Source organism: Carassius carassius, unplaced genomic scaffold (genome assembly GCF_963082965.1).
Source record: "Carassius carassius unplaced genomic scaffold, fCarCar2.1 SCAFFOLD_68, whole genome shotgun sequence".
In the NCBI taxonomy this organism is placed as follows: Eukaryota; Metazoa; Chordata; class Actinopteri; order Cypriniformes; family Cyprinidae; genus Carassius; species Carassius carassius.
This window is the reverse complement of record NW_026775139.1, coordinates 327449-348152: the sequence shown is the minus strand read 5'-3', so window position 1 is coordinate 348152 and position 20704 is coordinate 327449. Positions and strand designations below refer to the sequence as shown.

Genomic DNA, 20704 nt, shown 5'->3' with positions numbered 1-20704 from the left:
GCAATGCATTAAGGACACGAGACCTATTCTTCAACAACACAAGGAGCTGGCAAAAATTGCCAAGGCTGACTCTATTTCAAGTCATCCTGGCGGGGTATTGGGTAAAGTTTTCAACCAGCAATGATCGCGCATCGGATGAGCCTCATAGGCTACAATATTGCCTCTGCGAAAGAATGGTGGCAAGGGTCGCGACCTTTCATCTGGAGCCATGTGGACGTGGAACGACAGGGTGGTAAATAGCTCCAAACTGCGTGGTGTGTCTACGAAAACCAGTAGGCAGTATGTACGAGAAGCCTTATTCGCTGCTCTCTCTTTACTTAAAGAGGAGTGTGTGTTGCTTTCCCGAACCCCTGGGGGAAGAGAGTTATGGGTATCTTGGCAACAAAGGGGTGGAGTCGTAAAGCTCGCGGTCTGGGTCAGGATAGATTCTGTTTGACGAGGCCCCTGGGGGGTTGGGTAGGATACAGTGACGAGTGCAAAGACACTGCAAACAAGTTCTGAGGGAGGTCCTGTGTCAAATGTGCTACCTTTTGCTAGACTCAGGTGTTCTCTCAAAATGGCAACGGAGACCAGAACGACAGAGGGCCACAATGACAAGCGCTTGTCTGAGGGGGGTCATGAGATAGGAGCAAGCTCAGCTTTTAAGAGTACAAAGAACATCAGTCATAAACGATGAAAAATGCAGCAGGTGCTGGACAAAGTTTAAACTTTCGAGAGCGCACGTGTTTAACCTCCTGCATTCGAATGCGCAAACAAATGGAATATGCTTTGAAATTCTACGTGTTCAACTGTACGCATATCTCAGCGTACATGTACAAAAATGAACTATACTTTGGTGCCAAGGGTAAGCTTCAACGTCACAGTGCTAAAAGTTTCTTCAGGAAAACCACCACAGCCCATAGGTCATTTAGGCACTCACATGAGTGACGAGGTGGCCGAGTGGTTAAGGCGATGGACTGCTAATCCATTGTGCTCTGCACGTGTGGGTTCGAATCCCATCCTCGTCGGTCCTTGCTGTGATTGTTCATCTGCTTTGCACATTTGGTGCACTTTCCTTATGTGACACTTTCACCTCATGCAGTGCGATTCAAAACGGTCGATGATCCGAATCAGGTGTGTTAAATAATGGAAGCACGCAATGCATTAAGGACACGAGACCTATTCTTCAACAACACGATAAGCTTCAAAAGAAGCTGGCAAAAATTGCCAAGACTGACTCTATTTCAAGTCATCCTGGCGGGGTATTGGGTAAAGTTTTCAACCAGCAATGATCGTGCCTCGGATGAGCCTCATAGGCTACAATATTGCCTCTGCGATAGAATGGTGGCAAGGGTCGCGACCTTTCACGTGGAGCCATGTGGACGTGGAACGACAGGGTGGTAAATAGCTCCAAACTGCGTGGTGTGTCTACGAAAACCAGTAGGCAGTATGTACGAGAAGCCTTATTCGCTGCTCTCTCTTTACTTAAAGAGGAGTGTGTGTTGCTTTCCCGAACCCCTGGGGGAAGAGAGTTATGGGTATCTTGGCAACAAAGGGGTGGAGTCGTAAAGCTCGTGGTCTGGGTCAGGATAGATTCTGTTTGACGAGGCCCCTGGGGGGTTGGGTAGGATACAGTGACGAGTGCAAAGACACTGCAAACAAGTTCTGAGGGAGGTCCTGTGTCAAATGTGCTACCTTTTGCTAGACTCAGGTGTTCTCTCAAAATGGCAACGGAGACCAGAACGACAGAGGGCCACAATGACAAGCGCTTGTCTGAGGGGGGTCATGAGATAGGAGCAAGCTCAGCTTTTAAGAGTACAAAGAACATCAGTCATAAACGATGAAAAATGCAACAGGTGCTGGACAAAGTTTAAACTTTCGAGAGCGCACGTGTTTAACCTCCTGCATTCGAATGCGCAAACAAATGGAATATGCTTTGAAATTCTACGTGTTCAACTGTACGCATATCTCAGCGTACATGTACAAAAATGAACTATACTTTGGTGCCAAGGGTGAGCTTCAACATCACAGTGCTAAAAGGTTCTTCAGGAAAACCACCGCAGCCCAGAGTTCAGTCGGGCCCTCACACGAGTGACGAGGTTGCCGAGTGGTTAAGGCGATGGACTGCTAATCCATTGTGCTCTGCACGCGTGGGTTCGAATCCCATCCTCGTCGTTCCTTCCTGTGATTGTTCATATGCTCTGCACATTTGGTGCACTTTCCTTATGTGACACTTTCACCTCATGCAGTGCGATTCAAAACGGTCGATGATCCGAATAAGGTGTGTTAAATAATGGAAGCACGCAATGCATTAAGGACACGAGACCTATTCTTCAACAACACGATAAGCTTCAAAAGAAGATGGCAAGAATTGCCAAGGCTGACTCTATTTCAAGTCATCCTGGCGGGGTATTGGGTAAAGTTTTCAACCAGCAATGATCGCGCCTCGGATGAGCCTCATAGGCTACAATATTGCCTCTGCGAAAGAATGGTGGCAAGGGTCGCGACCTTTCACCTGGAGCCATGTGGACGTGGAACGACAGGGTGGTAAATAGCTCCAAACTGCGTGGTGTGTCTACGAAAACCAGTAGGCAGTATGTACGAGAAGCCTTATTCGCTGCTCTCTCTTTACTTAAAGAGGAGTGTGTGTTGCTTTCCCGAACCCCTGGGGGAAGAGAGTTATGGGTATCTTGGCAACAAAGGGGTGGAGTCGTAAAGCTCGTGGTCCGGGTCAGGATAGATTCTGTTTGACGAGGCCCCTGGGGGGTTGGGTAGGATACAGTGACGAGTGCAAAGACACTGCAAACAAGTTCTGAGGGAGGTCCTGTGTCAAATGTGCTACCTTTTGCTAGACTCAGGTGTTCTCTCAAAACGGCAACGGAGACCAGAACGACAGAGGGCCACAATGACAAGCGCTTGTCTGAGGGGGGTCATGAGATAGGAGCAAGCTCAGCTTTTAAGAGTACAAAGAACATCAGTCATAAACGATGAAAAATGCAACAGGTGCTGGACAAAGTTTAAACTTTCGAGAGCGCACGTGTTTAACCTCCTGCATTCGAATGCGCAAACAAATGGAATATGCTTTGAAATTCTACGTGTTCAACTGTACGCATATCTCAGCGTACATGTACAAAAATGAACTATACTTTGGTGCCAAGGGTGAGCTTCAACATCACAGTGCTAAAAGGTTCTTCAGGAAAACCACCGCAGCCCAGAGGTCAGTCGGGCCCTCACACGAGTGACGAGGTTGCCGAGTGGTTAAGGCGATGGACTGCTAATCCATTGTGCTCTGCACGCGTGGGTTCGAATCCCATCCTCGTCGTTCCTTCCTGTGATTGTTCATATGCTCTGCACATTTGGTGCACTTTCCTTATGTGACACTTTCACCTCATGCAGTGCGATTCAAAACGGTCGATGATCCGAATAAGGTGTGTTAAATAATGGAAGCACGCAATGCATTAAGGACACGAGACCTATTCTTCAACAACACGATAAGCTTCAAAAGAAGATGGCAAGAATTGCCAAGGCTGACTCTATTTCAAGTCATCCTGGCGGGGTATTGGGTAAAGTTTTCAACCAGCAATGATCGCGCCTCGGATGAGCCTCATAGGCTACAATATTGCCTCTGCGAAAGAATGGTGGCAAGGGTCGCGACCTTTCACCTGGAGCCATGTGGACGTGGAACGACAGGGTGGTAAATAGCTCCAAACTGCGTGGTGTGTCTACGAAAACCAGTAGGCAGTATGTACGAGAAGCCTTATTCGCTGCTCTCTCTTTACTTAAAGAGGAGTGTGTGTTGCTTTCCCGAACCCCTGGGGGAAGAGAGTTATGGGTATCTTGGCAACAAAGGGGTGGAGTCGTAAAGCTCGTGGTCTGGGTCAGGATAGATTCTGTTTGACGAGGCCCCTGGGGGGTTGGGTAGGATACAGTGACGAGTGCAAAGACACTGCAAACAAGTTCTGAGGGAGGTCCTGTGTCAAATGTGCTACCTTTTGCTAGACTCAGGTGTTCTCTCAAAACGGCAACGGAGACCAGAACGACAGAGGGCCACAATGACAAGCGCTTGTCTGAGGGGGGTCATGAGATAGGAGCAAGCTCAGCTTTTAAGAGTACAAAGAACATCAGTCATAAACGATGAAAAATGCAGCAGGTGCTGGGCAAAGTTCAAACTTTCGAGAGCGCACGTGTTTAACCTCCTGCATTCGAATGCGCAAACAAATGGAATATGCTTTGAAATTCTACGTGTTCAACTGTACGCATATCTCAGCGTACATGTACAAAAATGAACTATACTTTGGTGCCAAGGGTGAGCTTCAACATCACAGTGCTAAAAGGTTCTTCAGGAAAACCACGACAGGCCAGAGGTCAGTCGGGCCCTCACACGAGTGACGAGGTGGCCGAGTGGTTAAGGCGATGGACTGCTAATCCTTTGTGCTCTGCACACGTGGGTTCGAATCCCATCCTCGTCGGTCCTTGCTGTGATTGTTCATCTGCTTTGCACATTTGGTGCACTTTCCTTATGTGACACTTTAACCTCATGCAGTGCGATTCAAAACGGTCGATGATCCGAATCAGGTGTGTTAAATAATGGAAGCACGCAATGCATTAAGGACAAAAGACCTATTCTTCAACAACACGATAAGCTTCAAAAGAAGCTGGCAAAATATGCCAAGGCTGACTCTATTTCAAGTCATCCTGGCGGGGTATTGGGTAAAGTTTTCAACCAGCAATGATCGCGCCTCGGATGAGCCTCATAGGCTACAATATTGCCTCTGCGAAAGAATGGTGGCAAGGGTCGCGACCTTTCACCTGGAGCCATGTGGACGTGGAACGACAGGGTGGTAAATAGCTCCAAACTGCGTGGTGTGTCTACGAAAACCAGTAGGCAGTATGTACGAGAAGCCTTATTCGCTGCTCTCTCTTTACTTAAAGAGGAGTGTGTGTTGCTTTCCCGAACCCCTGGGGGAAGAGAGTTATGGGTATCTTGGCAACAAAGGGGTGGAGTCGTAAAGCTCGTGGTATGGGTCAGGATAGATTCTGTTTGACGAGGCCCCTGGGGGGTTGGGTAGGATACAGTGACGAGTGCAAAGACACTGCAAACAAGTTCTGAGGGAGGTCCTGTGTCAAATGTGCTACCTTTTGCTAGACTCAGGTGTTCTCTCAAAACGGCAACGGAGACCAGAACGACAGAGGGCCACAATGACAAGCGCTTGTCTGAGGGGGTCATGAGATAGGAGCAAGCTCAGCTTTTAAGAGTACAAAGAACATCAGTCATAAACGATGAAAAATGCATCAGGTGCTGGGCAAAGTTCAAACTTTCGAGAGCGCACGTGTTTAACCTCCTGCATTCGAATGCGCAAACAAATGGAATATGCTTTGAAATTCTACGTGTTCAACTGTACGCATATCTCAGCGTACATGTACAAAAATGAACTATACTTTGGTGCCAAGGGTGAGCTTCAACATCACAGTGCTAAAAGGTTCTTCAGGAAAACCACCACAGGCCAGAGGTCAGTCGGGCCCTCACACGAGTGACGAGGTGGCCGAGTGGTTAAGGCGATGGACTGCTAATCCTTTGTGCTCTGCACGCGTGGGTTCGAATCCCATCCTCGTCGGTCCTTGCTGTGATTGTTCATCTGCTTTGCACATTTGGTGCCCTTTCCTTATGTGACACTTTAACCTCATGCAGTGCGATTCAAAACGGTCGATGATCCGAATCAGGTGTGTTAAATAATGGAAGCACGCAATGCATTAAGGACACAAGACCTATTCTTCAACAACACGATAAGCTTCAAAAGAAGCTGGCAAAATATGCCAAGGCTGACTCTATTTCAAGTCATCCTGGCGGGGTATTGGGTAAAGTTTTCAACCAGAATGATCGCGCCTCGGATGAGCCTCATAGGCTACAATATTGCCTCTGCGAAAGAATGGTGGCAAGGGTCGCGACCTTTCACCTGGAGCCATGTGGATGTGGAACGACAGGGTGGTAAATAGCTCCAAACTGCGTGGTGTGTCTACGAAAACCAGTAGGCAGTATGTACGAGAAGCCTTATTCGCTGCTCTCTCTTTACTTAAAGAGGAGTGTGTGTTGCTTTCCCGAACCCCTGGGGGAAGAGAGTTATGGGTATCTTGGCAACAAAGGGGTGGAGTCGTAAAGCTCGTGGTCTGGGTCAGGATAGATTCTGTTTGACGAGGCCCCTGGGGGGTTGGGTAGGATACAGTGACGAGTGCAAAGACACTGCAAACAAGTTCTGAGGGAGGTCCTGTGTCAAATGTGCTACCTTTTGCTAGACTCAGGTGTTCTCTCAAAACGGCAACGGAGACCAGAACGACAGAGGGCCACAATGACAAGCGCTTGTCTGAGGGGGGTCATGAGATAGGAGCAAGCTCAGCTTTTAAGAGTACAAAGAACATCAGTCATAAACGATGAAAAATGCAGCAGGTGCTGGGCAAAGTTCAAACTTTCGAGAGCGCACGTGTTTAACCTCCTGCATTCGAATGCGCAAACAAATGGAATATGCTTTGAAATTCTACGTGTTCAACTGTACGCATATCTCAGCGTACATGTACAAAAATGAACTATACTTTGGTGCCAAGGGTGAGCTTCAACATCACAGTGCTAAAAGGTTCTTCAGGAAAACCACCACAGGCCAGAGGTCAGTCGGGCCCTCACACGAGTGACGAGGTGGCCGAGTGGTTAAGGCGATGGACTGCTAATCCTTTGTGCTCTGCACGCGTGGGTTCGAATCCCATCCTCGTCGGTCCTTGCTGTGATTGTTCATCTGCTTTGCACATTTGGTGCCCTTTCCTTATGTGACACTTTAACCTCATGCAGTGCGATTCAAAACGGTCGATGATCCGAATCAGGTGTGTTAAATAATGGAAGCACGCAATGCATTAAGGACACAAGACCTATTCTTCAACAACACGATAAGCTTCAAAAGAAGAAGGCAAAAATTGCCAAGGCTGACTCTATTTCAAGTCATCCTGGCAGGGTTTTGGGTAAAGTTTTCAACCAGCAATGATCGCGCCTCGGATGAGCCTCATAGGCTACAATATTGCCTCTGCGAAAGAATGGTGGCAAGGGTCGCGACCTTTCACCTGGAGCCATGTGGACGAGGAACGACAGGCTGGTAAATAGCTCCAAACTGCGTGGTGTGTCTACGAAAACTAGTAGGCAGTATGTACGAGAAGCCTTATTCGCTGCTCTCTCTTTACTTTAAAAGGAGAGTGTGTGTCTTTTTTCGAACCACTGGGGGAAGAGAGTTATGGGTATCTTGGCAACAAAGGGGTGGAGTCGTAAAGCTTGTGGTCTGGGTCAGGATAGATTCTGTTTGACGAGGCCCCTGGGGGGTTGGGTAGGATACAGTGACGAGTGCAAAGACACTGCAAACAAGTTCTGAGGGAGGTCCTGTGTCAAATGTGCTACCTTTTGCTAGACTCAGGTGTTCTCTCAAAACGGCAACGGAGACCAGAACGACAGAGGGCCACAATGACAAGCGCTTGTCTGAGGGGGGTCATGAGATAGGAGCAAGCTCAGCTTTTAAGAGTACAAAGAACATCAGTCATAAACGATGAAAAATGCAGCAGGTGCTGGGCAAAGTTCAAACTTTCGAGAGCGCACGTGTTTAACCTCCTGCATTCGAATGCGCAAACAAATGGAATATGCTTTGAAATTCTACGTGTTCAACTGTACGCATATCTCAGCGTACATGTACAAAAATGAACTATACTTTGGTGCCAAGGGTGAGCTTCAACATCACAGTGCTAAAAGGTTCTTCAGGAAAACCACCACAGGCCAGAGGTCAGTCGGGCCCTCACACGAGTGACGAGGTGGCCGAGTGGTTAAGGCGATGGACTGCTAATCCTTTGTGCTCTGCACGCGTGGGTTCGAATCCCATCCTCGTCGGTCCTTGCTGTGATTGTTCATCTGCTTTGCACATTTGGTGCCCTTTCCTTATGTGACACTTTAACCTCATGCAGTGCGATTCAAAACGGTCGATGATCCGAATCAGGTGTGTTAAATAATGGAAGCACGCAATGCATTAAGGACACAAGACCTATTCTTCAACAACACGATAAGCTTCAAAAGAAGCTGGCAAAATATGCCAAGGCTGACTCTATTTCAAGTCATCCTGGCGGGGTATTGGGTAAAGTTTTCAACCAGAATGATCGCGCCTCGGATGAGCCTCATAGGCTACAATATTGCCTCTGCGAAAGAATGGTGGCAAGGGTCGCGACCTTTCACCTGGAGCCATGTGGATGTGGAACGACAGGGTGGTAAATAGCTCCAAACTGCGTGGTGTGTCTACGAAAACCAGTAGGCAGTATGTACGAGAAGCCTTATTCGCTGCTCTCTCTTTACTTTAAAAGGAGAGTGTGTGTCTTTTTTCGAACCACTGGGGGAAGAGAGTTATGGGTATCTTGGCAACAAAGGGGTGGAGTCGTAAAGCTTGTGGTCTGGGTCAGGATAGATTCTGTTTGACGAGGCCCCTGGGGGGTTGGGTAGGATACAGTGACGAGTGCAAAGACACTGCAAACAAGTTCTGAGGGAGGTCCTGTGTCAAATGTGCTACCTTTTGCTAGACTCAGGTGTTCTCTCAAAACGGCAACGGAGACCAGAACGACAGAGGGCCACAATGACAAGCGCTTGTCTGAGGGGGGTCATGAGATAGGAGCAAGCTCAGCTTTTAAGAGTACAAAGAACATCAGTCATAAACGATGAAAAATGCAGCAGGTGCTGGGCAAAGTTCAAACTTTCGAGAGCGCACGTGTTTAACCTCCTGCATTCGAATGCGCAAACAAATGGAATATGCTTTGAAATTCTACGTGTTCAACTGTACGCATATCTCAGCGTACATGTACAAAAATGAACTATACTTTGGTGCCAAGGGTGAGCTTCAACATCACAGTGCTAAAAGGTTCTTCAGGAAAACCACCACAGGCCAGAGGTCAGTCGGGCCCTCACACGAGTGACGAGGTGGCCGAGTGGTTAAGGCGATGGACTGCTAATCCTTTGTGCTCTGCACGCGTGGGTTCGAATCCCATCCTCGTCGGTCCTTGCTGTGATTGTTCATCTGCTTTGCACATTTGGTGCCCTTTCCTTATGTGACACTTTAACCTCATGCAGTGCGATTCAAAACGGTCGATGATCCGAATCAGGTGTGTTAAATAATGGAAGCACGCAATGCATTAAGGACACAAGACCTATTCTTCAACAACACGATAAGCTTCAAAAGAAGCTGGCAAAATATGCCAAGGCTGACTCTATTTCAAGTCATCCTGGCGGGGTATTGGGTAAAGTTTTCAACCAGAATGATCGCGCCTCGGATGAGCCTCATAGGCTACAATATTGCCTCTGCGAAAGAATGGTGGCAAGGGTCGCGACCTTTCACCTGGAGCCATGTGGATGTGGAACGACAGGGTGGTAAATAGCTCCAAACTGCGTGGTGTGTCTACGAAAACCAGTAGGCAGTATGTACGAGAAGCCTTATTCGCTGCTCTCTCTTTACTTAAAGAGGAGTGTGTGTTGCTTTCCCGAACCCCTGGGGGAAGAGAGTTATGGGTATCTTGGCAACAAAGGGGTGGAGTCGTAAAGCTCGTGGTCTGGGTCAGGATAGATTCTGTTTGACGAGGCCCCTGGGGGGTTGGGTAGGATACAGTGACGAGTGCAAAGACACTGCAAACAAGTTCTGAGGGAGGTCCTGTGTCAAATGTGCTACCTTTTGCTAGACTCAGGTGTTCTCTCAAAACGGCAACGGAGACCAGAACGACAGAGGGCCACAATGACAAGCGCTTGTCTGAGGGGGGTCATGAGATAGGAGCAAGCTCAGCTTTTAAGAGTACAAAGAACATCAGTCATAAACGATGAAAAATGCAGCAGGTGCTGGGCAAAGTTCAAACTTTCGAGAGCGCACGTGTTTAACCTCCTGCATTCGAATGCGCAAACAAATGGAATATGCTTTGAAATTCTACGTGTTCAACTGTACGCATATCTCAGCGTACATGTACAAAAATGAACTATACTTTGGTGCCAAGGGTGAGCTTCAACATGACAGTGCTAAAAGGTTCTTCAGGAAAACCACCACAGGCCAGAGGTCAGTCGGGCCCTCACACGAGTGACGAGGTGGCCGAGTGGTTAAGGCGATGGACTGCTAATCCTTTGTGCTCTGCACGCGTGGGTTCGAATCCCATCCTCGTCGGTCCTTGCTGTGATTGTTCATCTGCTTTGCACATTTGGTGCCCTTTCCTTATGTGACACTTTAACCTCATGCAGTGCGATTCAAAACGGTCGATGATCCGAATCAGGTGTGTTAAATAATGGAAGCACGCAATGCATTAAGGACACAAGACCTATTCTTCAACAACACGATAAGCTTCAAAAGAAGCTGGCAAAATATGCCAAGGCTGACTCTATTTCAAGTCATCCTGGCGGGGTATTGGGTAAAGTTTTCAACCAGAATGATCGCGCCTCGGATGAGCCTCATAGGCTACAATATTGCCTCTGCGAAAGAATGGTGGCAAGGGTCGCGACCTTTCACCTGGAGCCATGTGGATGTGGAACGACAGGGTGGTAAATAGCTCCAAACTGCGTGGTGTGTCTACGAAAACCAGTAGGCAGTATGTACGAGAAGCCTTATTCGCTGCTCTCTCTTTACTTAAAGAGGAGTGTGTGTTGCTTTCCCGAACCCCTGGGGGAAGAGAGTTATGGGTATCTTGGCAACAAAGGGGTGGAGTCGTAAAGCTCGTGGTCTGGGTCAGGATAGATTCTGTTTGACGAGGCCCCTGGGGGGTTGGGTAGGATACAGTGACGAGTGCAAAGACACTGCAAACAAGTTCTGAGGGAGGTCCTGTGTCAAATGTGCTACCTTTTGCTAGACTCAGGTGTTCTCTCAAAATGGCAACGGAGACCAGAACGACAGAGGGCCACAATGACAAGCGCTTGTCTGAGGGGGGTCATGAGATAGGAGCAAGCTCAGCTTTTAAGAGTACAAAGAACATCAGTCATAAACGATGAAAAATGCAACAGGTGCTGGACAAAGTTTAAACTTTCGAGAGCGCACGTGTTTAACCTCCTGCATTCGAATGCGCAAACAAATGGAATATGCTTTGAAATTCTACGTGTTCAACTGTACGCATATCTCAGCGTACATGTACAAAAATGAACTATACTTTGGTGCCAAGGGTGAGCTCCAACATCACAGTGCTAAAAGGTTCTTCAGGAAAACCACCACAGCCCAGAGGTCAGTCGGGCCCTCACACGAGTGACGAGGTGGCCGAGTGGTTAAGGCGATGGACTGCTAATCCATTGTGCTCTGCACGCGTGGGTTCGAATCCCATCCTCGTCGTTCCTTCCTGTGATTGTTCATATGCTCTGCACATTTGGTGCACTTTCCTTATGTGACACGTTCACCTCATGCAGTGCGATTCATAACGGTCGATGATCCGAATCAGGTGTGTTAAATAATGGAAGCACGCAATGCATTAAGGACACGAGACCTATTCTTCAACAACACGATAAGCTTCAAAAGAAGAAGGCGAAAATTGCCACGGCTGACTCTATTTCAAGTCATCCTGGCGGGGTATTGGGTAAAGTTTTCAACCAGCAATGATCGCGCCTCGGATGAGCCTCATAGGCTACAATATTGCCTCTGCGAAAGAATGGTGGCAAGGGTCGCGACCTTTCACCTGGAGCCATGTGGACGTGGAACGACAGGCTGGTAAATAGCTCCAAACTGCGTGGTGTGTCTACGAAAACCAGTAGGCAGTATGTACGAGAAGCCTTATTCGCTGCTCTTTCTTTACTTTAAAAGGAGAGTGTGTGTCTTTTTTCGAACCACTGGGGGAAGAGAGTTATGGGTATCTTGGCAACAAAGGGGTGGAGTCGTAAAGCTCGTGGTCTGGGTCAGGATAGATTCTGTTTGACGAGGCCCCTGGGGGGTTGGGTAGGATACAGTGACGAGTGCAAAGACACTGCAAACAAGTTCTGAGGGAGGTCCTGTGTCAAATGTGCTACCTTTTGCTAGACTCAGGTGTTCTCTCAAAACGGCAACGGAGACCAGAACGACAGAGGGCCACAATGACAAGCGCTTGTCTGAGGGGGGTCATGAGATAGGAGCAAGCTCAGCTTTTAAGAGTACAAAGAACATCAGTCATAAACGATGAAAAATGCAACAGGTGCTGGAGAAAGTTTAAACTTTCGAGAGCGCACGTGTTTAACCTCCTGCATTCGAATGCGCAAACAAATGGAATATGCTTTGAAATTCTACGTGTTCAACTGTACGCATATCTCAGCGTACATGTACAAAAATGAACTATACTTTGGTGCCAAGGGTGAGCTCCAACATCACAGTGCTAAAAGGTTCTTCAGGAAAACCACCACAGCCCAGAGGTCAGTCGGGCCCTCACACGAGTGACGAGGTGGCCGAGTGGTTAAGGCGATGGACTGCTAATCCATTGTGCTCTGCACGCGTGGGTTCGAATCCCATCCTCGTCGTTCCTTCCTGTGATTGTTCATATGCTCTGCACATTTGGTGCACTTTCCTTATGTGACACGTTCACCTCATGCAGTGCGATTCATAACGGTCGATGATCCGAATCAGGTGTGTTAAATAATGGAAGCACGCAATGCATTAAGGACACGAGACCTATTCTTCACCTCATGCAGTGCGATTCATAACGGTCGATGATCCGAATCAGGTGTGTTAAATAATGGAAGCACGCAATGCATTAAGGACACGAGACCTATTCTTCACCTCATGCAGTGCGATTCATAACGGTCGATGATCCGAATCAGGTGTGTTAAATAATGGAAGCACGCAATGCATTAAAGACACGAGACCTATTCTTCACCTCATGCAGTGCGATTCATAACGGTCGATGATCCGAATCAGGTGTGTTAAATAATGGAATTATTCTTCAACAACACGATAAGCTTCAAAAGAAGCTGGCAAAATATGCCAAGGCTGACTCTATTTCAAGTCATCCTGGCGGGGTATTGGGTAAAGTTTTCAACCAGAATGATCGCGCCTCGGATGAGCCTCATAGGCTACAATATTGCCTCTGCGAAAGAATGGTGGCAAGGGTCGCGACCTTTCACCTGGAGCCATGTGGATGTGGAACGACAGGGTGGTAAATAGCTCCAAACTGCGTGGTGTGTCTACGAAAACCAGTAGGCAGTATGTACGAGAAGCCTTATTCGCTGCTCTCTCTTTACTTAAAGAGGAGTGTGTGTTGCTTTCCCGAACCCCTGGGGGAAGAGAGTTATGGGTATCTTGGCAACAAAGGGGTGGAGTCGTAAAGCTCGTGGTCTGGGTCAGGATAGATTCTGTTTGACGAGGCCCCTGGGGGGTTGGGTAGGATACAGTGACGAGTGCAAAGACACTGCAAACAAGTTCTGAGGGAGGTCCTGTGTCAAATGTGCTACCTTTTGCTAGACTCAGGTGTTCTCTCAAAACGGCAACGGAGACCAGAACGACAGAGGGCCACAATGACAAGCGCTTGTCTGAGGGGGGTCATGAGATAGGAGCAAGCTCAGCTTTTAAGAGTACAAAGAACATCAGTCATAAACGATGAAAAATGCAGCAGGTGCTGGGCAAAGTTCAAACTTTCGAGAGCGCACGTGTTTAACCTCCTGCATTCGAATGCGCAAACAAATGGAATATGCTTTGAAATTCTACGTGTTCAACTGTACGCATATCTCAGCGTACATGTACAAAAATGAACTATACTTTGGTGCCAAGGGTGAGCTTCAACATGACAGTGCTAAAAGGTTCTTCAGGAAAACCACCACAGGCCAGAGGTCAGTCGGGCCCTCACACGAGTGACGAGGTGGCCGAGTGGTTAAGGCGATGGACTGCTAATCCTTTGTGCTCTGCACGCGTGGGTTCGAATCCCATCCTCGTCGGTCCTTGCTGTGATTGTTCATCTGCTTTGCACATTTGGTGCCCTTTCCTTATGTGACACTTTAACCTCATGCAGTGCGATTCAAAACGGTCGATGATCCGAATCAGGTGTGTTAAATAATGGAAGCACGCAATGCATTAAGGACACAAGACCTATTCTTCAACAACACGATAAGCTTCAAAAGAAGCTGGCAAAATATGCCAAGGCTGACTCTATTTCAAGTCATCCTGGCGGGGTATTGGGTAAAGTTTTCAACCAGAATGATCGCGCCTCGGATGAGCCTCATAGGCTACAATATTGCCTCTGCGAAAGAATGGTGGCAAGGGTCGCGACCTTTCACCTGGAGCCATGTGGATGTGGAACGACAGGGTGGTAAATAGCTCCAAACTGCGTGGTGTGTCTACGAAAACCAGTAGGCAGTATGTACGAGAAGCCTTATTCGCTGCTCTCTCTTTACTTAAAGAGGAGTGTGTGTTGCTTTCCCGAACCCCTGGGGGAAGAGAGTTATGGGTATCTTGGCAACAAAGGGGTGGAGTCGTAAAGCTCGTGGTCTGGGTCAGGATAGATTCTGTTTGACGAGGCCCCTGGGGGGTTGGGTAGGATACAGTGACGAGTGCAAAGACACTGCAAACAAGTTCTGAGGGAGGTCCTGTGTCAAATGTGCTACCTTTTGCTAGACTCAGGTGTTCTCTCAAAATGGCAACGGAGACCAGAACGACAGAGGGCCACAATGACAAGCGCTTGTCTGAGGGGGGTCATGAGATAGGAGCAAGCTCAGCTTTTAAGAGTACAAAGAACATCAGTCATAAACGATGAAAAATGCAACAGGTGCTGGACAAAGTTTAAACTTTCGAGAGCGCACGTGTTTAACCTCCTGCATTCGAATGCGCAAACAAATGGAATATGCTTTGAAATTCTACGTGTTCAACTGTACGCATATCTCAGCGTACATGTACAAAAATGAACTATACTTTGGTGCCAAGGGTGAGCTCCAACATCACAGTGCTAAAAGGTTCTTCAGGAAAACCACCACAGCCCAGAGGTCAGTCGGGCCCTCACACGAGTGACGAGGTGGCCGAGTGGTTAAGGCGATGGACTGCTAATCCATTGTGCTCTGCACGCGTGGGTTCGAATCCCATCCTCGTCGTTCCTTCCTGTGATTGTTCATATGCTCTGCACATTTGGTGCACTTTCCTTATGTGACACGTTCACCTCATGCAGTGCGATTCATAACGGTCGATGATCCGAATCAGGTGTGTTAAATAATGGAAGCACGCAATGCATTAAGGACACGAGACCTATTCTTCAACAACACGATAAGCTTCAAAAGAAGAAGGCGAAAATTGCCACGGCTGACTCTATTTCAAGTCATCCTGGCGGGGTATTGGGTAAAGTTTTCAACCAGCAATGATCGCGCCTCGGATGAGCCTCATAGGCTACAATATTGCCTCTGCGAAAGAATGGTGGCAAGGGTCGCGACCTTTCACCTGGAGCCATGTGGACGTGGAACGACAGGCTGGTAAATAGCTCCAAACTGCGTGGTGTGTCTACGAAAACCAGTAGGCAGTATGTACGAGAAGCCTTATTCGCTGCTCTTTCTTTACTTTAAAAGGAGAGTGTGTGTCTTTTTTCGAACCACTGGGGGAAGAGAGTTATGGGTATCTTGGCAACAAAGGGGTGGAGTCGTAAAGCTCGTGGTCTGGGTCAGGATAGATTCTGTTTGACGAGGCCCCTGGGGGGTTGGGTAGGATACAGTGACGAGTGCAAAGACACTGCAAACAAGTTCTGAGGGAGGTCCTGTGTCAAATGTGCTACCTTTTGCTAGACTCAGGTGTTCTCTCAAAACGGCAACGGAGACCAGAACGACAGAGGGCCACAATGACAAGCGCTTGTCTGAGGGGGGTCATGAGATAGGAGCAAGCTCAGCTTTTAAGAGTACAAAGAACATCAGTCATAAACGATGAAAAATGCAACAGGTGCTGGAGAAAGTTTAAACTTTCGAGAGCGCACGTGTTTAACCTCCTGCATTCGAATGCGCAAACAAATGGAATATGCTTTGAAATTCTACGTGTTCAACTGTACGCATATCTCAGCGTACATGTACAAAAATGAACTATACTTTGGTGCCAAGGGTGAGCTCCAACATCACAGTGCTAAAAGGTTCTTCAGGAAAACCACCACAGCCCAGAGGTCAGTCGGGCCCTCACACGAGTGACGAGGTGGCCGAGTGGTTAAGGCGATGGACTGCTAATCCATTGTGCTCTGCACGCGTGGGTTCGAATCCCATCCTCGTCGTTCCTTCCTGTGATTGTTCATATGCTCTGCACATTTGGTGCACTTTCCTTATGTGACACGTTCACCTCATGCAGTGCGATTCATAACGGTCGATGATCCGAATCAGGTGTGTTAAATAATGGAAGCACGCAATGCATTAAGGACACGAGACCTATTCTTCACCTCATGCAGTGCGATTCATAACGGTCGATGATCCGAATCAGGTGTGTTAAATAATGGAAGCACGCAATGCATTAAGGACACGAGACCTATTCTTCACCTCATGCAGTGCGATTCATAACGGTCGATGATCCGAATCAGGTGTGTTAAATAATGGAAGCACGCAATGCATTAAAGACACGAGACCTATTCTTCACCTCATGCAGTGCGATTCATAACGGTCGATGATCCGAATCAGGTGTGTTAAATAATGGAATTATTCTTCAACAACACGATAAGCTTCAAAAGAAGAAGGCAAAAATTGCCAAGGCTGACTCTATTTCAAGTCATCCTGGCGGGGTATTGGGTAAAGTTTTCAACCAGCAATGATCGCGCCTCGGATGAGCCTCATAGGCTACAATATTGCCTCTGCGAAAGAATGGTGGCAAGGGTCGCGACCTTTCACCTGGAGCCATGTGGACTTGGAATGACAGGCTGGTAAATAGCTCCAAACTGATTGGTGTGTCTACGAAAACCAGTAGGCAGTATGTACGAGAAGCCTTATTCGCTGCTCTCTCTTTACTTTAAAAGGAGAGTGTGTGTCTTTTTTCGAACCACTGGGGGAAGAGAGTTATGGGTATCTTGGCAACAAAGGGGTGGAGTCGTAAAGCTCGTGGTCTGGGTCAGGATAGATTCTGTTTGACGAGGCCCCTGGGGGGTTGGGTAGGATACAGTGACGAGTGCAAAGACACTGCAAACAAGTTCTGAGGGAGGTCCTGTGTCAAATGTGCTACCTTTTGCTAGACTCAGGTGTTCTCTCAAAACGGCAACGGAGACCAGAACGACAGAGGGCCACAATGACAAGCGCTTGTCTGAGGGGGGTCATGAGATAGGAGCAAGCTCAGCTTTTAAGAGTACAAAGAACATCAGTCATAAACGATGAAAAATGCAACAGGTGCTGGAGAAAGTTTAAACTTTCGAGAGCGCACGTGTTTAACCTCCTGCATTCGAATGCGCAAACAAATGGAATATGCTTTGAAATTCTACGTGTTCAACTGTACGCATATCTCAGCGTACATGTACAAAAATGAACTATACTTTGGTGCCAAGGGTGAGCTTCAACATCACAGTGCTAAAAGACTCTTCAGGAAAACCACCGCAGCCCAGAGGTCAGTCGGGCCCTCACACGAGTGATGAGGTGGCCGAGTGGTTAAGGTGATGGACTGCTAATCCATTGTGCTCTGCACGCGTGGGTTCGAATCCCATCCTCGTTGTTCCTTCCTGTGATTGTTCATATGCTCTGCACATTTGGTGCACTTTCCTTATGTGACACGTTCACCTCATGCAGTGCGATTCATAATGGTCGATGATCCGAATCAGGTGTGTTAAATAATGGAAGCACACAATGCATTAAGGACACGAGACCTATTCTTCAACAACACGATAAGCTTCAAAAGAAGAAGGCAAAAATTGCCAAGGCTGACTCTATTTCAAGTCATCCTGGCGGGGTATTGGGTAAAGTTTTCAACCAGCAATGATCGCGCCTCGGATGAGCCTCATAGGCTACAATATTGCCTCTGCGAAAGAATGGTGGCAAGGGTCGCGACCTTTCACCTGGAGCCATGTGGACTTGGAATGACAGGCTGGTAAATAGCTCCAAACTGATTGGTGTGTCTACGAAAACCAGTAGGCAGTATGTACGAGAAGCCTTATTCGCTGCTCTCTCTTTACTTTAAAAGGAGAGTGTGTGTCTTTTTTCGAACCACTGGGGGAAGAGAGTTATGGGTATCTTGGCAACAAAGGGGTGGAGTCGTAAAGCTCGTGGTCTGGGTCAGGATAGATTCTGTTTGACGAGGCCCCTGGGGGGTTGGGTAGGATACAGTGACGAGTGCAAAGACACTGCAAACAAGTTCTGAGGGAGGTCCTGTGTCAAATGTGCTACCTTTTGCTAGACTCAGGTGTTCTCTCAAAACGGCAACGGAGACCAGAACGACAGAGGGCCACAATGACAAGCGCTTGTCTGAGGGGGGTCATGAGATAGGAGCAAGCTCAGCTTTTAAGAGTACAAAGAACATCAGTCATAAACGATGAAAAATGCAACAGGTGCTGGAGAAAGTTTAAACTTTCGAGAGCGCACGTGTTTAACCTCCTGCATTCGAATGCGCAAACAAATGGAATATGCTTTGAAATTCTACGTGTTCAACTGTACGCATATCTCAGCGTACATGTACAAAAATGAACTATACTTTGGTGCCAAGGGTGAGCTTCAACATCACAGTGCTAAAAGACTCTTCAGGAAAACCACCGCAGCCCAGAGGTCAGTCGGGCCCTCACACGAGTGATGAGGTGGCCGAGTGGTTAAGGTGATGGACTGCTAATCCATTGTGCTCTGCACGCGTGGGTTCGAATCCCATCCTCGTTGTTCCTTCCTGTGATTGTTCATATGCTCTGCACATTTGGTGCACTTTCCTTATGTGACACGTTCACCTCATGCAGTGCGATTCATAATGGTCGATGATCCGAATCAGGTGTGTTAAATAATGGAAGCACACAATGCATTAAGGACACGAGACCTATTCTTCAACAACACGATAAGCTTCAAAAGAAGAAGGCAAAAATTGCCAAGGCTGACTCTATTTCAAGTCATCCTGGCGGGGTATTGGGTAAAGTTTTCAACCAGCAATGATCGCGCCTCGGATGAGCCTCATAGGCTACAATATTGCCTCTGCGAAAGAATGGTGGCAAGGGTCGCGACCTTTCACCTGGAGCCATGTGGACGTGGAACGACAGGCTGGTAAATAGCTCCAAACTGCGTGGTGTGTCTACGAAAACCAGTAGGCAGTATGTACGAGAAGCCTTATTCGCTGCTCTCTCTTTACTTTAAAAGGAGAGTGTGTGTCTTTTTTCGAACCACTGGGGGAAGAGAGTTATGGGTATCTTGGCAACAAAGGGGTGGAGTCGTAAAGCTCGTGGTCTGGGTCAGGATAGATTCTGTTTGACGAGGCCCCTGGGGGGTTGGGTAGGATACAGTGACGAGTGCAAAGGCACTGCAAACAAGTTCTGAGGGAGGTCCTGTGTCAAATGTGCTACCTTTTGCTAGACTCAGGTGTTCTCTCAAAACGGCAACGGAGACCAGAACGACAGAGGGCCACAATGACAAGCGCTTGTCGGTGGGGGGTCATGAGATAGGAGCAAGCTCAGCTTTTAAGAGTACAAAGAACATCAGTCATAAACGATGAAAAATGCAACAGGTGCTGGACAAAGTTTAAACTTTCGAGAGCGCACGTGTTTAACCTCCTGCATTCGAATGCGCAAACAAATGGAATATGCTTTGAAATTCTACGTGTTCAACTGTACGCATATCTCAGCGTACATGTACAAAAATGGACTATACTTTGGTGCCAAGGGTGAGCTCCAACATCACAGTGCTACAAGGTTCTTCAGGAAAACCACCACAGCCCAGAGGTCAGTCGGGCCCTCACACGAGTGACGAGGTGGCCGAGTGGTTAAGGCGATGGACGGCTAATCCATTGTGCTCTGCACGTGTGGGTTCGAATCCCATCCTCGTCGTTCCTTCCTGTGATTGTTCATATGCTCTGCACATTTGGTGCACTTTCCTTATGTGACACGTTCACCTCATGCAGTGCGATTCATAACGGTCGATGATCCGAATCAGGTGTGTTAAATAATGGAAGCACGCAATGCATTAAGGACACGAGACCTATTCTTCAACAACACGATAAGCTTCAAAAGAAGAAGGCAAAAATTGCCAAGGCTGACTCTATTTCAAGTCATCCTGGCGGGGTATTGGGTAAAGTTTTCAACCAGCAATGATCGCGCCTCGGATGAGCCTCATAGGCTACAATATTGCCTCTGCGAAAGAATGGTGGCAAGGGTCGCGACCTTTCACCTGGAGCCATGTGGACGTGGAACGACAGGCTGGTAAATAGCTCCAAACTGCGTGGTGTGTCTACGAAAACCAGTAGGCAGTATGTACGAGAAGCCTTATTCGCTGCTCTCTCTTTACTTAAAGAGGAGTGTGTGTTGCTTTCCCGAACCCCTGGGGGAAGAGAGTTATGGGTATCTTGGCAACAAAGGGGTGGAGTCGTAAAGCTCGTGGTCTGGGTCAGGATAGATTCTGTTTGACGAGGCCCCTGGGGGGTTGGGTAGGATACAGTGACGAGTGCAAAGACACTGCAAACAAGTTCTGAGGGAGGTCCTGTGTCAAATGTGCTACCTTTTGCTAGACTCAGGTGTTCTCTCAAAACGGCAACGGAGACCAGAACGACAGAGGGCCACAATGACAAGCGCTTGTCTGAGGGGGGTCATGAGATAGGAGCAAGCTCAGCTTTTAAGAGTACAAAGAACATCAGTCATAAACGATGAA

General features: G+C 47.9%; 35 non-coding genes across 35 annotated transcripts; 17 read left to right on the top strand and 18 right to left on the bottom strand.

Moving 5' to 3' along the window:
- Positions 1-34: 34 nt before the first annotated feature.
- LOC132137191 (U4 spliceosomal RNA) lies at positions 35-175 on the bottom strand. The gene has a single exon (XR_009431828.1). It is a non-coding gene; the product is annotated as a U4 spliceosomal RNA (small nuclear RNA).
- Positions 176-925: 750 nt separating this feature from the next.
- Positions 926-1007, top strand: trnas-gcu (transfer RNA serine (anticodon GCU)). Its single transcript has one exon. It is a non-coding gene; the product is annotated as a tRNA-Ser (tRNA).
- A 174-nt stretch (positions 1008-1181) lies between these two features.
- Positions 1182-1322, bottom strand: LOC132137079 (U4 spliceosomal RNA). The gene has a single exon (XR_009431718.1). It is a non-coding gene; the product is annotated as a U4 spliceosomal RNA (small nuclear RNA).
- A 750-nt stretch (positions 1323-2072) lies between these two features.
- trnas-gcu (transfer RNA serine (anticodon GCU)) lies at positions 2073-2154 on the top strand. The gene has a single exon. It is a non-coding gene; the product is annotated as a tRNA-Ser (tRNA).
- Positions 2155-2328: 174 nt separating this feature from the next.
- LOC132137088 (U4 spliceosomal RNA) lies at positions 2329-2469 on the bottom strand. The gene has a single exon (XR_009431726.1). It is a non-coding gene; the product is annotated as a U4 spliceosomal RNA (small nuclear RNA).
- Positions 2470-3219: 750 nt separating this feature from the next.
- On the top strand, positions 3220-3301 carry trnas-gcu (transfer RNA serine (anticodon GCU)). Its single transcript has one exon. It is a non-coding gene; the product is annotated as a tRNA-Ser (tRNA).
- Positions 3302-3475: 174 nt separating this feature from the next.
- Positions 3476-3616, bottom strand: LOC132137087 (U4 spliceosomal RNA). Its single transcript, XR_009431725.1, has one exon. It is a non-coding gene; the product is annotated as a U4 spliceosomal RNA (small nuclear RNA).
- Positions 3617-4366: 750 nt separating this feature from the next.
- Positions 4367-4448, top strand: trnas-gcu (transfer RNA serine (anticodon GCU)). The gene has a single exon. It is a non-coding gene; the product is annotated as a tRNA-Ser (tRNA).
- A 174-nt stretch (positions 4449-4622) lies between these two features.
- On the bottom strand, positions 4623-4763 carry LOC132137169 (U4 spliceosomal RNA). Its single transcript, XR_009431806.1, has one exon. It is a non-coding gene; the product is annotated as a U4 spliceosomal RNA (small nuclear RNA).
- Positions 4764-5512: 749 nt separating this feature from the next.
- Positions 5513-5594, top strand: trnas-gcu (transfer RNA serine (anticodon GCU)). Its single transcript has one exon. It is a non-coding gene; the product is annotated as a tRNA-Ser (tRNA).
- A 174-nt stretch (positions 5595-5768) lies between these two features.
- Positions 5769-5908, bottom strand: LOC132137202 (U4 spliceosomal RNA). The gene has a single exon (XR_009431838.1). It is a non-coding gene; the product is annotated as a U4 spliceosomal RNA (small nuclear RNA).
- A 750-nt stretch (positions 5909-6658) lies between these two features.
- On the top strand, positions 6659-6740 carry trnas-gcu (transfer RNA serine (anticodon GCU)). Its single transcript has one exon. It is a non-coding gene; the product is annotated as a tRNA-Ser (tRNA).
- A 174-nt stretch (positions 6741-6914) lies between these two features.
- LOC132137092 (U4 spliceosomal RNA) lies at positions 6915-7055 on the bottom strand. The gene has a single exon (XR_009431730.1). It is a non-coding gene; the product is annotated as a U4 spliceosomal RNA (small nuclear RNA).
- Positions 7056-7806: 751 nt separating this feature from the next.
- Positions 7807-7888, top strand: trnas-gcu (transfer RNA serine (anticodon GCU)). Its single transcript has one exon. It is a non-coding gene; the product is annotated as a tRNA-Ser (tRNA).
- Positions 7889-8062: 174 nt separating this feature from the next.
- On the bottom strand, positions 8063-8202 carry LOC132137200 (U4 spliceosomal RNA). Its single transcript, XR_009431837.1, has one exon. It is a non-coding gene; the product is annotated as a U4 spliceosomal RNA (small nuclear RNA).
- Positions 8203-8953: 751 nt separating this feature from the next.
- trnas-gcu (transfer RNA serine (anticodon GCU)) lies at positions 8954-9035 on the top strand. Its single transcript has one exon. It is a non-coding gene; the product is annotated as a tRNA-Ser (tRNA).
- Positions 9036-9209: 174 nt separating this feature from the next.
- LOC132137199 (U4 spliceosomal RNA) lies at positions 9210-9349 on the bottom strand. Its single transcript, XR_009431836.1, has one exon. It is a non-coding gene; the product is annotated as a U4 spliceosomal RNA (small nuclear RNA).
- Positions 9350-10099: 750 nt separating this feature from the next.
- Positions 10100-10181, top strand: trnas-gcu (transfer RNA serine (anticodon GCU)). The gene has a single exon. It is a non-coding gene; the product is annotated as a tRNA-Ser (tRNA).
- A 174-nt stretch (positions 10182-10355) lies between these two features.
- Positions 10356-10495, bottom strand: LOC132137198 (U4 spliceosomal RNA). The gene has a single exon (XR_009431835.1). It is a non-coding gene; the product is annotated as a U4 spliceosomal RNA (small nuclear RNA).
- Positions 10496-11245: 750 nt separating this feature from the next.
- trnas-gcu (transfer RNA serine (anticodon GCU)) lies at positions 11246-11327 on the top strand. Its single transcript has one exon. It is a non-coding gene; the product is annotated as a tRNA-Ser (tRNA).
- Positions 11328-11501: 174 nt separating this feature from the next.
- LOC132137153 (U4 spliceosomal RNA) lies at positions 11502-11642 on the bottom strand. Its single transcript, XR_009431790.1, has one exon. It is a non-coding gene; the product is annotated as a U4 spliceosomal RNA (small nuclear RNA).
- Positions 11643-12393: 751 nt separating this feature from the next.
- Positions 12394-12475, top strand: trnas-gcu (transfer RNA serine (anticodon GCU)). Its single transcript has one exon. It is a non-coding gene; the product is annotated as a tRNA-Ser (tRNA).
- Positions 12476-12913: 438 nt separating this feature from the next.
- Positions 12914-13053, bottom strand: LOC132137197 (U4 spliceosomal RNA). Its single transcript, XR_009431834.1, has one exon. It is a non-coding gene; the product is annotated as a U4 spliceosomal RNA (small nuclear RNA).
- Positions 13054-13803: 750 nt separating this feature from the next.
- trnas-gcu (transfer RNA serine (anticodon GCU)) lies at positions 13804-13885 on the top strand. Its single transcript has one exon. It is a non-coding gene; the product is annotated as a tRNA-Ser (tRNA).
- A 174-nt stretch (positions 13886-14059) lies between these two features.
- Positions 14060-14199, bottom strand: LOC132137196 (U4 spliceosomal RNA). Its single transcript, XR_009431833.1, has one exon. It is a non-coding gene; the product is annotated as a U4 spliceosomal RNA (small nuclear RNA).
- Positions 14200-14949: 750 nt separating this feature from the next.
- Positions 14950-15031, top strand: trnas-gcu (transfer RNA serine (anticodon GCU)). Its single transcript has one exon. It is a non-coding gene; the product is annotated as a tRNA-Ser (tRNA).
- A 174-nt stretch (positions 15032-15205) lies between these two features.
- On the bottom strand, positions 15206-15346 carry LOC132137152 (U4 spliceosomal RNA). The gene has a single exon (XR_009431789.1). It is a non-coding gene; the product is annotated as a U4 spliceosomal RNA (small nuclear RNA).
- A 751-nt stretch (positions 15347-16097) lies between these two features.
- On the top strand, positions 16098-16179 carry trnas-gcu (transfer RNA serine (anticodon GCU)). The gene has a single exon. It is a non-coding gene; the product is annotated as a tRNA-Ser (tRNA).
- A 438-nt stretch (positions 16180-16617) lies between these two features.
- LOC132137061 (U4 spliceosomal RNA) lies at positions 16618-16758 on the bottom strand. The gene has a single exon (XR_009431700.1). It is a non-coding gene; the product is annotated as a U4 spliceosomal RNA (small nuclear RNA).
- Positions 16759-17509: 751 nt separating this feature from the next.
- trnas-gcu (transfer RNA serine (anticodon GCU)) lies at positions 17510-17591 on the top strand. Its single transcript has one exon. It is a non-coding gene; the product is annotated as a tRNA-Ser (tRNA).
- Positions 17592-17765: 174 nt separating this feature from the next.
- LOC132137060 (U4 spliceosomal RNA) lies at positions 17766-17906 on the bottom strand. The gene has a single exon (XR_009431699.1). It is a non-coding gene; the product is annotated as a U4 spliceosomal RNA (small nuclear RNA).
- Positions 17907-18657: 751 nt separating this feature from the next.
- Positions 18658-18739, top strand: trnas-gcu (transfer RNA serine (anticodon GCU)). Its single transcript has one exon. It is a non-coding gene; the product is annotated as a tRNA-Ser (tRNA).
- Positions 18740-18913: 174 nt separating this feature from the next.
- LOC132137059 (U4 spliceosomal RNA) lies at positions 18914-19054 on the bottom strand. The gene has a single exon (XR_009431698.1). It is a non-coding gene; the product is annotated as a U4 spliceosomal RNA (small nuclear RNA).
- A 751-nt stretch (positions 19055-19805) lies between these two features.
- trnas-gcu (transfer RNA serine (anticodon GCU)) lies at positions 19806-19887 on the top strand. The gene has a single exon. It is a non-coding gene; the product is annotated as a tRNA-Ser (tRNA).
- Positions 19888-20061: 174 nt separating this feature from the next.
- LOC132137058 (U4 spliceosomal RNA) lies at positions 20062-20202 on the bottom strand. Its single transcript, XR_009431697.1, has one exon. It is a non-coding gene; the product is annotated as a U4 spliceosomal RNA (small nuclear RNA).
- Between the last annotated feature and the right edge of the window lie 502 nt (positions 20203-20704).